This window comes from Emydura macquarii, unplaced genomic scaffold, assembly GCF_026122565.2.
Source record: "Emydura macquarii macquarii isolate MOO-44397 ecotype Brisbane River unplaced genomic scaffold, CSIRO-AGI_Emac_v2 contig_799, whole genome shotgun sequence".
NCBI lineage: Eukaryota > Metazoa > Chordata > Testudines > Chelidae > Emydura > Emydura macquarii.
In genome coordinates, this window is record NW_027130936.1 from 604544 (window position 1) to 617573 (window position 13030).

Sequence of the window (13030 nt, forward strand, 5' to 3'; positions counted from 1 at the left end):
TTTATAGACCTCCTTCAGTCATTTCTTTTCTAAACTGAACAGTCCCAGTCTTTTTAATCTCTCCTCATTGTTTTTGTTGACTCTCTCTCTACTTTTTCCACTTCTAATATACCTTTTTTGAGATGGGGCAACCAGAACTGCAAACAGTATTCAAGGGGTGGGTGTACCATGGATTTATATAGTAGCATTAAATATTTTCCATTTTTCTATGTATTCCTTTCCTAATGGTTCCTAACACTATTATGTTTTTTGACTGTCACTGCACACTGAGAAGATGTTTTCAAAGAACTCTCCACAATTCTCCAACATCTCTTTCTCGAACGGTGGCAGCTAATTTAGACCTGCCATTTTGTATGAACAATGGGATTATTTTTTACTGTGTGGATTATTTTCCGCTTATCAACATTGAATTTCATCTGCTATTTTGTTGCCCAGTCACCCAGTTTAGTGAGATCCCTTTGTAACTCTTCAAAATCAACTTTGGACTTACCTGTCTTGACTAGTTTTGCATCATGTGCACTCTTTGCCACCGCACGGTTTGCCCCTTTTTCCAGATCATTTATGAATATGTTGAACAGCACTGGTCCCAGTACAGATTCTTGGAGCACCCCACTATTTACCTCTCTCCATTGTGAAAATTGACTGTTTATTCCCTACCCTTTTTGTTTCCTGTCTTTCATCCAGTTACTGATCCATGAGTCGACCTTCCCTCGTATCTCATGACTTCTTACTTTGCTTAAGAGTCTTTGGTAAGGGACCTTGTCAAAGGCTTTCTGAAAGCCCAAGTATACTCTAGCAGCTGGATCACCCTTGTGCAAATGCTTGTTGATGCCCTGAAAGGATTCTAATAGATTGGTGAAGCATCATTTCCCTGTACAAAAGCCATATTAACTCTTCCGCAACATATCATGTTTATCTATGTGTCTGATAATATGGTTCTTTACTATAATTTCAACCAATTTGTCTGGTATTGAAGTTAATCTGACCTGCCTGTAATTGCCAGGATCTTCCATGGAGCCTTTAAAAAAAGGTGTTACAGTAGCTCACCTCCAGTCATCTGGTACAAATGACAGGTTATATACCACAGTTAGTAGTTCTGCAATTTCATATTTGAATTCCTTCAGAACTCTTGGGTGAATACCTTCTGGTTCTGGTGACTTATTACTGTTTAATTTATCAATTTGTTCCAAAACCTCCTCTAATTACACCTCAATCTGGAACAGTTCCTCAGATTTGTCACCTAAAAAGAATGGCTCAGGTGTGGGGATCTCCCCCAAATCCTTTGTAGTGACGACCAATGCAAAGAATTAATTTAGCTTCTCCACAATGGCCATGTCTTCCTTGAGTGCTCCTTTAGCATCTTGATCATCCAGTGGGCCCACTGATGGTTTGGCAGACTTCCTGATTCTGGTGTACTTAAAAACGTTTTTGCTGGTACTTCGTGTCTTTTGCTAGTTGCTCTTCAAATTCTTTCTTGGACTGCCTTAATATACTTTTATACTGACTTGTCAGAGTTTAGACTCCTTTCTGTTTTCCTCACTAGGTTCTGACCTCCAATTTTTAAAGGATGCTGTTTTGCCCCTAGCTGCCTCTTTTACTCTGCTGTTTAGCCATAGTATTTTCTTGGCCTGCTTACTTTTTTTTAAATGGGGGGTATACATTAAGTTTGAGCCTCTATTATGGTGTTTTTAAATAGTCTTCATACAGTTTTCAGGCATTTAACCCTTGTGATTATTGGTTGTAAATTTAATCTGAACTCCAAATATCTTGACTTTTTAATGGCTGTTCTTTTACTAACTCCAACATTCTTGGAGTTACCCTTACATTGCAGGTATGTATTGTCAACTTTAAAGTCATCATCACAACGTCTTTTGTTTTGGAATTTCCTTTGCTTGCTTTTGTTTTTTAAATGGTCCTACAAGTGGGACTAGTGAGAGGGGGAGCTAAGGAGGTATTTCCCCTTCCCTGACATCTACAGGAGTGAAAGCTCTCTCTTGCAACCCTCCTGAGATCTGCAAGAAGGATAGCCTCACTCCTGCAGAATTTACAAAGCACGCAGGAAAGGGAATCCTTGTTGAGGATCACATGAAGCCTGCAGAAGGGGAAGAATGGGGAAACAAAGTGTGGCTGTACATCAGGGAAGGATTCCACTCCCTTCATGGAGAACTCCTGAAGCCCATGGGTGGAGTGCACAGCAGAAGGGCTCCGCCTTCGGAGGTTCGTGGAGGTGCCTCTAACTTTCACCACTGCAAAACTTAGGATGCTCTTTCTAGACCACTCAACCCTTCCCCACAGCCCCTGGAAACCCCAGGAGGCTTGTTTAGCCTGCATGAAAATTGCATGAAGACTATTTAAAAACACCATAATAGAGGCTCAAACTTAATGTATACCCCCCATTTAAAAAAAAAGTAAGCAGGCCAACACCAAATGGGACTAAACAGGATGATCAGCTCCCACTGATGCTCTTAGGGCTCATCAGGGACTAGAGAGCCTAATTTGGCTCCTCCGGGTCTGCCAAGGCAAGCAAAGAAAAGAAGAAAGAGAATGTCTGCACTAATCTGTTAAATCCAAGCTGTTCCATGGTGCGTCTCTTGTAGACAGACTGTCGCAATAAGCCAAGCCGGAGGGCAGTATGGAGAGATGCTGTGTGGTTTGTAATGAACACATTTTTCATGGCCAACTTCCACTACAGCCTTCAGAGCTACAAAACGCAGCAGTGTTGACTAATCCTACAGAAGCACACACAGACACCAGCGCTCTGAGGTCATCAGAAGCTACTTGAGCTTGTCTCATGGTTACTGTGATTTTCTTGGAAGCTCTCAATGAGCACAGAGCTCTGGAGGTCAGCTGAGGGTGAGCTGGAGTGCTTGCAAAGAAGAAAAGCTGTTTAAGGGCCCGATCCTGTTCCCACTGAAGTCAGTGGGATAGACTCTCCATTGACCTGCACCTTAGGTTGTTATTTACGTCCATGCCAAGTGGCCATGAAATACTATGCAATCAAAAGGGTGGTGTCGTACACTCACTTTGCACTGTCGCAAATGACCAAGCAAGTGGAAAATCCGGCTTCAATGGGGCAGGGCTGGGCCCTACCTAAACACAGGAGCTGACTTTAAAAGGATAAACAATTTTATTTAAAATCAAAAGATCATTTTTAAGTCTAAGGCTTAGGGCCTAATGCAGCTCCCATTGAACTCCATGGTACAAGAACTAGGAGCTCAGTAAGGACATGATTAAAACATGTTTATACCCTGTCTACACTGCAAGCTGGAACAGTGTTTTAACCACCTTTCACAGACTTCAGGAGGATCTATGGTTGCTCATTATCTCTGTTAGATGGCTAACCCTTCATTAGCTGTGCAAATATGGAGCCTCAGTTTGAAACCATCAGCCTTAACCCCTTTTGTGGCTCAGTAACCATTGCTCTTTCTGTCTTGGTGCTTTCATCATTTCATTTAGGCCCAGTAGGTTTGGTTATGGACAGGTCAGAGTGACAGCTGCTGTCTTGGTCACAACTGGGGATCTCCCCAGCTAAAAGCAGGAGCCTCTTCAGGTTCCAGAGCAGAAAGCTGGAACAACCTCATACCCTCTTAGATGAGGCCCAGAGGGTGACACATTGCATACTGCACACTGGATTACATTAGATCTCTGCCCAATGACACTTGGACCATTGACTAGCATATGGATCCATAGTTTCTGTTCCTCTGAGTGGCTGAGCCTCTCCTTCAAGGCAATGAGCACACACGGCATCTTCCAGGATTACGCTCTTTAGTTAGGACTGGAGAAGATTGTCTTGAGGATGCTATTTTTTGATTCAGGAATTTGTGAAGTGATTTTATTTCTCTGGAGTGCTAAAGACCTACAGAAGAACTGTCAACAACTATTAGATGATGATGAGTCAAGCTTTCTTTTCTTTTCTTTTCTTTTCTTTTCTTTTCAGCTGTTCCAGTTTGTTCTGGTTGGACAAGGTAGGCTGAGTTTCTGATACTCTCAGGGTATTGCTACGTGAGCTGAGTTAACGTAGTTTGGGTGCTGCTGGATTTTCCGACTTTCAAGCTGTCACATTTTCTGTAAGTTTCATTTTAACTCTGAATTTGCTGCTATTGGATGGCTGCTTTTTGGCTCATCACAATGCTCCTGTAAGGGTTTTGACCATGGGTTTGAGCTATCATCCTTAACAGTGTCTTGTCTGGGACTCAGTACTAGCACTCTCTTCCCCTTCTGCCTTCCTGTCAGTGGGGGGTGAGTCTTTGATGAGAAGTCAGGGAGCCTGTCTTTCCCATACTTCATCCCCTTACAATCTTCTCCCAGTTACACCCAGGCAGCCCTCTAGATTTTAATGTGATTGCAGTAGGGGCTGCATATGCCAGAAGAATTTGTCCCTTTATATGAAAGGATGGTTTTGTCCAATACAGAAATTCAGCCACCTCTGGGGTGAGGCAGGGTAACTATTACACACTAGCAGCATTGTTAAGAAGAAACAAATAATAACTTTTCCAGTTGAAATTGCTGGGGGAGTGTAGTTCTTGCAGTCAGAATTGAAATCCCTGTAGCTGGAAGTGCAGGGCTAGTGCTCCAGCTCATGTTTTGCTGCAAGTTACTCATTGATTTGTTGCTTGGGCCTTTTGCTAATGCTGATCTATCCAGGGGCTTGAACTTTCACTTCTGAGACCAGCCTTTGCAACCAAGCTGCTGTCAATGAATATCCCTTTGTAAACCAGCCCTGCAACGTTTGGATTCCAGCACCAAGTAGCACAGAACACACAGACCTGACTCCATGGCAGGTAACAATGAGATACCAGCATGTAGGAACCGATTTCCGGCATCTAAATCGCTAGCAGGACTTCTCTAGGGGACTGTTTTCTTTTCCCTTCACATTCCTAGCCAAGTTTAATCTGTTCTGATTAATTTGAGTTCAGATCCCTCCCCTACCGCTGCCTCCGCTCCTGCCTTTGCACTAACACAGCTAATTTGGGCCAATACATTCACGAGTCAATAAGCACCGCTGCAGATGAAGGTTCAGCCATGAGATGTGTCCCCCTGGGAGACTCAGACACTGCAGATATCACTGCCGTCCTGACGTTAATACATTGTGACTCAGTGTTAATGCGAGACACTGGCCGCTCTGTGGAGCGCCTCCACCTTGTTCTCTGCATTAGAACTGGGTGAGAAATGGTCTTTCCGGCCCATGAAGTTTCCCCTCCTGCATCGGGATGAACGGGAGACCTTTGGACAGTTTTCATGAAAAGCCAGAGGGTTCAAGAGCACAGAACAGACAATAACTCAGTGGTTAAGGTGCTAACCTGTGCTGTAGGCGACCACCTTCAAGTCCCTGCTCTGAATCCTCCTGCAACCTCTGTGGGACCCTCCAATTCCACCCTCTCTCCTTAATGCTCCAATTTCCTGTTATCACAACATGCCTAGATTAACTCTCCTTCCCCTTCAGAGCCCACCTTTGCACCCCCTCCCTTTCTCCTCTCCTCCCAGGACTTGCTCTCCAGACGTTCCTGTACCTTATCCTTTAATTGTCCTTATTGTTTCCATCCAAATTAGGTTCCATATCCCTGGAGGCAGGCGCTGTGTGGCTGTAAAACATATCCTGACCCTAGACACAGCAAGCAAGAAAGAATAACAAGGAACTGTGTGTTCGATCCAAGCAAATTACAGGCAATGCTGGGTTCACTCAAAGGCCTTGTGTGGTTTTTACTGACTCCACCAGTGAGGAGAGACTGTAACTGATATTCCAGCCATCAGGGCTTTCACCTTGACAAAGCCGGGCTGATCTGGCTCGTTTCCACATGGATAAAATGTAGCTACTGCATCCTCGAGCAAAGTGCCTCTGTCCCCTCCGGCTTTGGACTTCATGCACAGGACCGTATGTGCGGTGGTGGGAGTAGGAGGCCAACATGTGCCTCTTACAGCACCCAGCCTGTCGGTCCCAGAACTTGTTGCTACATGGGAATTGCCAGTCTGGCTCAGACCCAAGGTCAATCTAGCCTAGAGTCCTGTCTCTGACCAGGGCTGGCACCAGCTGCATCAGAGGAAGATATCCTCCAGCAAGCCTTTAGGGACCAACCTGCCCCCAGCGATGGTGCCATTCTTGCCCTATAAGAGGTTGATTCTTGCCCCATAGCAGCAGGGCTTAGATCCCTTCCAGAGCCCCACCAATCTATACAACTCCTGCTCCACGGAGTGGAGGGGGTGTTTAGAGGGTGGGAGGGGGCATCGGCTTGCCCTCCAGTAGTTTCCAATAGGGCCATTTGTGCCAGCTTAATTTACAGCACCTCTTGGGCTGCTCTAAATTATGCTGGGGGATGAATCAGGTCTGACAGAGTGGGAGGTGGCCTAGAGCTCCAGGCCACCTTTTCCTGTCCCCCCTCAAGTCCTTTGCTGAATATGGCTTGGCTAGGCCCAGGGATCTGTCCTTAGGGGTCGTGAGTACTTGTGCTTCAGGAGGCTGGCTGATTTCCAGGCAGGAAGGGGACATCCCCCCTCCCAGCATGGGTCTACATGGTTAGGGACAGTGTGGGGGAATGTCCCATCTTCTTCTGAAGCCTCTAGCATTGATCACTGTGGGAGCCAGGCTGAATGCATCCATCTCTTCTGGTGAGAGATGGAGTTGTATACCTGCTTTGTGGGGAGGCATGGGCAAGCTTCTTCACCTCTGGTATTGGAGCCCTGGGCTCTTGGAGCTGAATGATGGGGATTCTAGTTCTAGTTCTGACTAAGTTTGTGGTTCCTTTGCCTAGTAATTGTGGCTATTGTCAGCATCACACTGGGCCACGCACCAAATTTTTGGGTCAGGATCTGGACTTGAACTTTCCCGGAGCTCGAGGGTGTTGGGTTCTGGTACGGGCCTGGGCTCACCTCTAGATCCAGGGTAGTGACTCTGTTTCTGTGCAGCCATTTGTCCCTGCAGAAAAAGCCAGGCTTAGAACTCAATGCATTTAAATAAGAATTACTAGGCTGCAGGGAGACGACTTCAAAAGTCCCCCCGATTTACTATTCTCTCAGAAGAACAGAGAGGAGTCTGCGGGAAATGAAACAAACACATTAAGGCTGAGGCAGTGGATGCCAATTGCTGGATCAAAAGTTTAGGCTGGTGTCACTTTTGCTGGTCTCAGAGCAGAGCTAGCATCAGGCTGCAAGATCCCTGCCCTGGGTGTAGAACTGGGGCCAGAGAAAGAAGCCAATCTTCCAAACCCCTCCCATGCTGCACAGCTGTGCTAAGTTGCTTGGGTCTGAGTGTGAAGGCACTGCATTTCCTAGGCCTCCTGGACTGATACCCAGATACATGGGGAGCATCCCTGGTGGATCACTTCTTGCTGGGTGTAGCAACACCACCAGCCTGGTCTGGTTCAGGGCTAGCTGCTGCCTCAGTTTCCCTTTCACACAGGTTGGTGCTCCTGCCTGGTTTGGTTGCTGCAGTGATGTGGCCCATTGGTCAAAAGAAATAGTCCACCCCTTCCAGGGTATCAAAGTCAAACATGCACAAAGAACGAGTCTTTGCCTCCATCACCAGCTGGCCACTGCCTCTCCACTCTGAGAGTCTGTCTTCAGTCCCTAAAGATTTGTACAGCCTCTGCTCAGTCTCTCCTGGTTCTCTAGAGATCACTTACGATTCACTCACAGGGCTGCTCTCCTGAGAGTCCTCCGGTTCCCTGTCTGGCTCTCCATAAGCCTGCATCTCAACTGCAGCCCAGAGGGCCACAGGACCTGACTGTTGTGATTTGACTCATTTTCTCCAACTGGGGAGCCAAGATAATACCAACTCTTAGCTCATGTATAGCAGCTTTCATCCAAAGATTTCAACGTGCTGTGCCAACAAGGTGGCTATCACTATCCCCATTTTACAGATGGGGAATGGAGGCACAGGGAAGTGACCTACCCAGGGGACCAGTGACCTACCCAGGTTTCCTGAGTCGTAATCTAGTGGCCTACCCACTAGGCTATGCTGCTTTCCATTACAGTAACATAATGCATATCTACAGGGGAGCCCAACTGAGACTGCACGGGCAACCTGAATGCTGCATTGCATTTCCTAACCCTTGCTTGACTTTGCAAGCTTAATCATGTCCTTTTACTGACATTTTTTTGTGAGTAATTAAGTCAGTAATTATGCTGGACTGGAGCCTTCATGTTAGTAGCTGGGTTTCCTCTTCCTCCAGCCGCTTCCTCCTCTTCGGCTTTCATGTGGCTAGCATTAGCATGCTGCAGAATGGGTAACGAAGACCCATTCATCACTGTCTCATTATGGACGTAAGAGGCTCTGACAACGCACTGCATCAAACCTGAGTTTGCCAATTTCAATCCTGGGCTTGGTGCAAAAACCTCCCTTAATAGAATCAAATGAGCTTTAGCTCAGTGACAACAAGAGGAAGAGAGAGTTGACAAGTGGCCAAGCGGCCCTGGTGCTGGCTCGGCATTGGTGCTGGGCAAGAGGCTGGCAGGGACAGTGCCTCCACGTGCCCCTGGCCTGTAGAGGCACTAGACTGATCTAGCACAAAGGAGCAGTCTGCAGGTTTGCCTAGCAGACAGTTCTGCCCAGGCATTTCGGGCCTTTGCTGCTGTTCCAGTCCTGAACTCCCCACACTGCCCTTCCAATCCTGACGCACCACTCCTGGTCCAACCTTGGCTCCCCTTCCACCTCTGCCAGTGTCCCTCTACCCTGCGGCATCCTCTGCTATTCCCGCCCTGCCCAGTGTTTTAGCAATTCCTGTAAGTCCTCAGTCCTGACCTACAGCGATCCCTGGTATTCCAGTCCTGCTCTTCACTCTGGTGTCTCTACAACTTTGCCACAAGCCAGGCCTGCAGATCCACCCATTATTCCAGTCCTGCAGCTCCCCACGGCTCCATCAATGCCCCTCAGTCCTCAGGCAGAGTGATTCTCCCTGCTGTTCTAGTCCTGGCTCCACCCAGCTCTACCAGTGTACCCCCATCCCGTTCTGCAGTCCCCGTTACCCTAGCCCTTGGGCCTCTGCACACACTGCAATTCACACCAAGGGAAGTAACTATGCTGTGGCAGAGGGAGATGGTCTTGCGAAGTGATTCAACTGAGCTGACAAAACTCATTTCACTTGTGGCCTGAGGCATATTTTGCTGCTGAGATCTCCACAGATGGAAAATGAAGGTATGACCCTGGTACAATGGACGGTGTTTGTGTATGCTGGGGACGAGGAGTGTCATTTCTTAAATCACCAGAATTGTCCTTTTCATCACCAGTTGAAACCATTCCTTCTCTCCACTTTGTATATGTTCCTCATGACAGGTCCACGCCAGCCAGTGATCATACGACCAGCAAAGGACATCTGGGGAAGAACCTGTCTGTGGTTGAGTGAGGGACAGGAAGATGCATGGAGGATTCAGAATCCATCTGCTGGCCCCTGGCCCGTGAGTGTTAGCAGATTTCCCTGCAGCAGAAATGACGCAATGGAGAAATTGGGGAGGTCAGGTTTGCATTGCCAATCAATATTCCCCATCAACAATGAGGAACATGCAGTTAGTAGACCCCTGTAAAAAGTGTGTGTAAGTGTGACCCTAACAGCATCCCAAGGTCAGAGGGCAAGGGGCTCCCTAATATCTAGCAGTGAGTTTCAGCTGGCTTCACCAGCATACCCCAACTCACTGGTGTCATGACAAATATCTAAATGGTGCTGTGTAATATATCATTGGAAAACAAATAACATACTCGTGATTAATATCCTTGTGAAATGTAGTAACATTACATGTAGAGTTATGGGTGTTCTCCGATCTTATGATTTAAAGTCTGTATTTGAACAAAGTAGAAAACTGGTCTGCCCAGGTCTCGAATACAAACGAAGCAGGGCTGACTAGTGACAATGGGATCACCTTTACATACGCGGAAAACAGAACCACCAAAGCTCACAAGATAGTTGTGGAGTCAGCATGACAAGATCACAAAGGACTATGTCTGGCCAGCCTAGCTGTCAGGCAAAGACAAGAAAGGCATATTTACATGCAAGGTAAACAAAGCCATCAGGAGAGCAAGTGGGGAAAGATGATCACTTAATACTGTCCACGGGGGATGGAGATGGCAGGAAGCCTTCCTGCCTCTTGAAGCAGGTCTTCAACTTTGAGAGAGATGCTTTCCAAATGTTTACTGGACTATAAAGGTAGGGGCATAGAACCCCTAGGATACCCAGCACTTGGGGGACTAAAGATGCCAGAGCTCCTGAGATTGCAGAAAGTTGGTCCTTCAGCCAAGTGGGTTGAAGAATCTGGAAATTGATTATAGATGAGAAACCTGCTTAGGCAAAGATTGTAACTTACTGAACTGTTTGTAAAATTGTAACTAAGTGTTAGTCTTAGAAGTGTATTTTACTTGTTTGTAACCATTTCTATCCTATATTCCTTCTACCTGGTATCACTTAATCTACGACTTCTGTTTAATAAATGTGTTTGTAACAGGATGCTCCACTCACCGCCAGGGTGGTGACTCCTCCTGGCCACTCTGGAGAATAGCTCCCCAGGTCAACGTCCTTTCCCATGGTTGCAGGCTATCACGCCATCTCTCTATGCTGGTCTGCAGCCCTCGCTCCACAAGCTGCTGCTGCCTCTTCGTGACTCAGCCCTCCGGCCAAGTCACTATCCGCGTTTCCCCTTCAGGGATACCGAAGTCTTTCCCCATCCTAGGCCGTCTTCCCAGTCACTGCCTCAAAGTGCCACTTCCCCATGGGCTGGCAGGGGAACCTGGGCCCACCCTCTGCTCTGGGTTTTTGCTCAGGGACCTCTAATCAGCAGTCAAGCTCTGTTCCCTCTGAGTCCTTACTGACATTCCCTGAGCTCTGTCCTACCTTCCTGGCTCTCCCCACACTCCACTTTGACAACTCAAATACATCTCCCTTCTCCCAGGGAGTGACAGCAGAGACTTTCCCAGCCACCCCTTCTGCTTCTAATTTCCTGTCTTTGTAGTCCCGGCCCTGTTTGTTCCCCCTCAGCTGAGCCCCCGCTCTCAGTCAGGGGATTGCTTCGCCACCTGATTCCCCTCAGCTGTGGCCAGTTGGGTTAATTGGCTCCCTTCTTAGTCATCATGAATCCTTTCAGGGCAAGTGTGGGGTGAACACCCCCTCACCGTGTTTTACTTTTTACTATAAACCAACCCAGTGCTTTGATCACATAGAGCGCAGGTTAACTCCAGTAAGGTGATAAGCTGCCCAGGTGCTGTTTTAAAGAGAACAGCGAACGGAGTAACTTCTTCACGTGTACCAGGAGAGGGCTGGATACTTCAGGGCAGGAGGGTTGGGGAACTCTGGGACTGGGAGTGTGCTGGGGACACACGTGCATCAGATAAGTGGGTGAGAGAGGCTAGAGGGGGGCTGGCAGGCTGCTGGGAGCATGGCACCAGAGCTGCACAGCACACAGACTCGCAGGCTTGCCAGCTGGCTGTTGGTGTCTGGCTGCAAGCCTCAGCATCAGAGCGTTTAAAGCACCCATGCCTCCAGGGCAGGCTCCACAACCCCTCACCAGCCTGGATTGCACCCCGGAACATGAAAGTAAGTGACTTGCCCAGCCACGCACGGGAACTCTGTGGCAGAGGCGGGGTTAGAATCCAGTTCCCCAGGGCAGCTCAGGCTACAAATATTAAGCCCCCTTAACTCTGTAATGTCCCAGTTCAACATGGCCCCTAAGCAAATGCTTCACTTTAAGAATTCTCTAGACATCCCTATTCAGCAGCCCCGTTAAGCATTTGTTCAATTTGGAGCATGTGCTCAAGTTCTGGTAAGTGCTGGGCTGACTCTGGATGATAATTTGCACACGGAGTAACACAATGACGAAAACCAACCCTACTCTTTCCATGCTGTACTATTAGGGCTAGATCCAAAGTCCATCAAAGCCGTCATCTTTCTATTGGTTTCAATAGGCTGGGGATGAATTCCTTTCCATGGACTGAATCCATGGAAAGCCACTGGTCTTCCACTGATTCAGGAACTGGGCGGATGTCCCCAGGACCTCCTGCCTTTGAACTGTTGTCCTGTGTCCCTTGTTTGCAGGACTGCCAGGAGACTAGCAGCTCTTCGAAGCAGGGACCATTGCTTTTTAAGTGGCATGTATGTCTACAGCACTCCCCAAGAACTAGTCCGCAAGGTCCAAGTAAGGGGCAGCAGAGAAACCAGACTGTGACTCAAACTGAGTCACAGTTTGCTTCCTGGTGGTCCCCCACCCTGAGCTAGTCTTATACCTGGTGCAGATTACTTCCATCATGTTGATGGCCTATGAGCCCAGCAGCACATTGAGGATGTGGAGTGAAGTCTGTCCAAGACCCCGGCTCCATGTGCACCATTCCCTGCCTGTGAGGGAGGGGGCATCGCAGCCCTGCAGAACCCCAGCTTCTACTCCTGACTGAGGTAGCTAATGCCAGGGGAATACCTGGCTGCCTTTGTGCCCATACTCCCTGCATGGAAGCATTAGGTTGGCCACAGTCTGGCCCCAGATAACTAACTATTTAATGACAGCATACGTCTAGGCCTAAGTCTTGCTATTCTCTGATGTGTAAAAATGCACTCTGCAAGCAGCAGACGCATCAATATTTCCCCATTGCAGCTGCATAGCAGAATCCAAAATTCCATGTCACAGTCTAACAACTTTCTTCCCAGCTTGAATTTTTGATCCAGAGGCCTATGAGCTAGGGTTTAGGAAGGATGGACTCCCTGAGCACTTTGGAATCCCAGAATCCAGGCTGTTTTTGAGTTAGAAACGGGCAAGGAAAAAAAAAGTTAGATGCGTCTTACAAGAGTCTGTTAAAGTTTCATTGCACTGGATCTAGTACTCAAAAATGGCCAAGGCAATTTATCTTAAACATCCCCAAAGTATCCACCTGTGATCTGGGAATATAATTCAGTGCTTTGCTGAATCTGGGCCTGAGAGGTCAGTGTATGGCCCAGAGTATGTCTACACTCAAAATGCTACTGTAGTGTAGACACTTAGAAGGGGTTTTGCTGTCACTGTAGTGAATCCACCTCTTTGAGGGTGATAGTTGGATGCATGGAAGAATTCTTCTGTTGTCCTAGCAGTG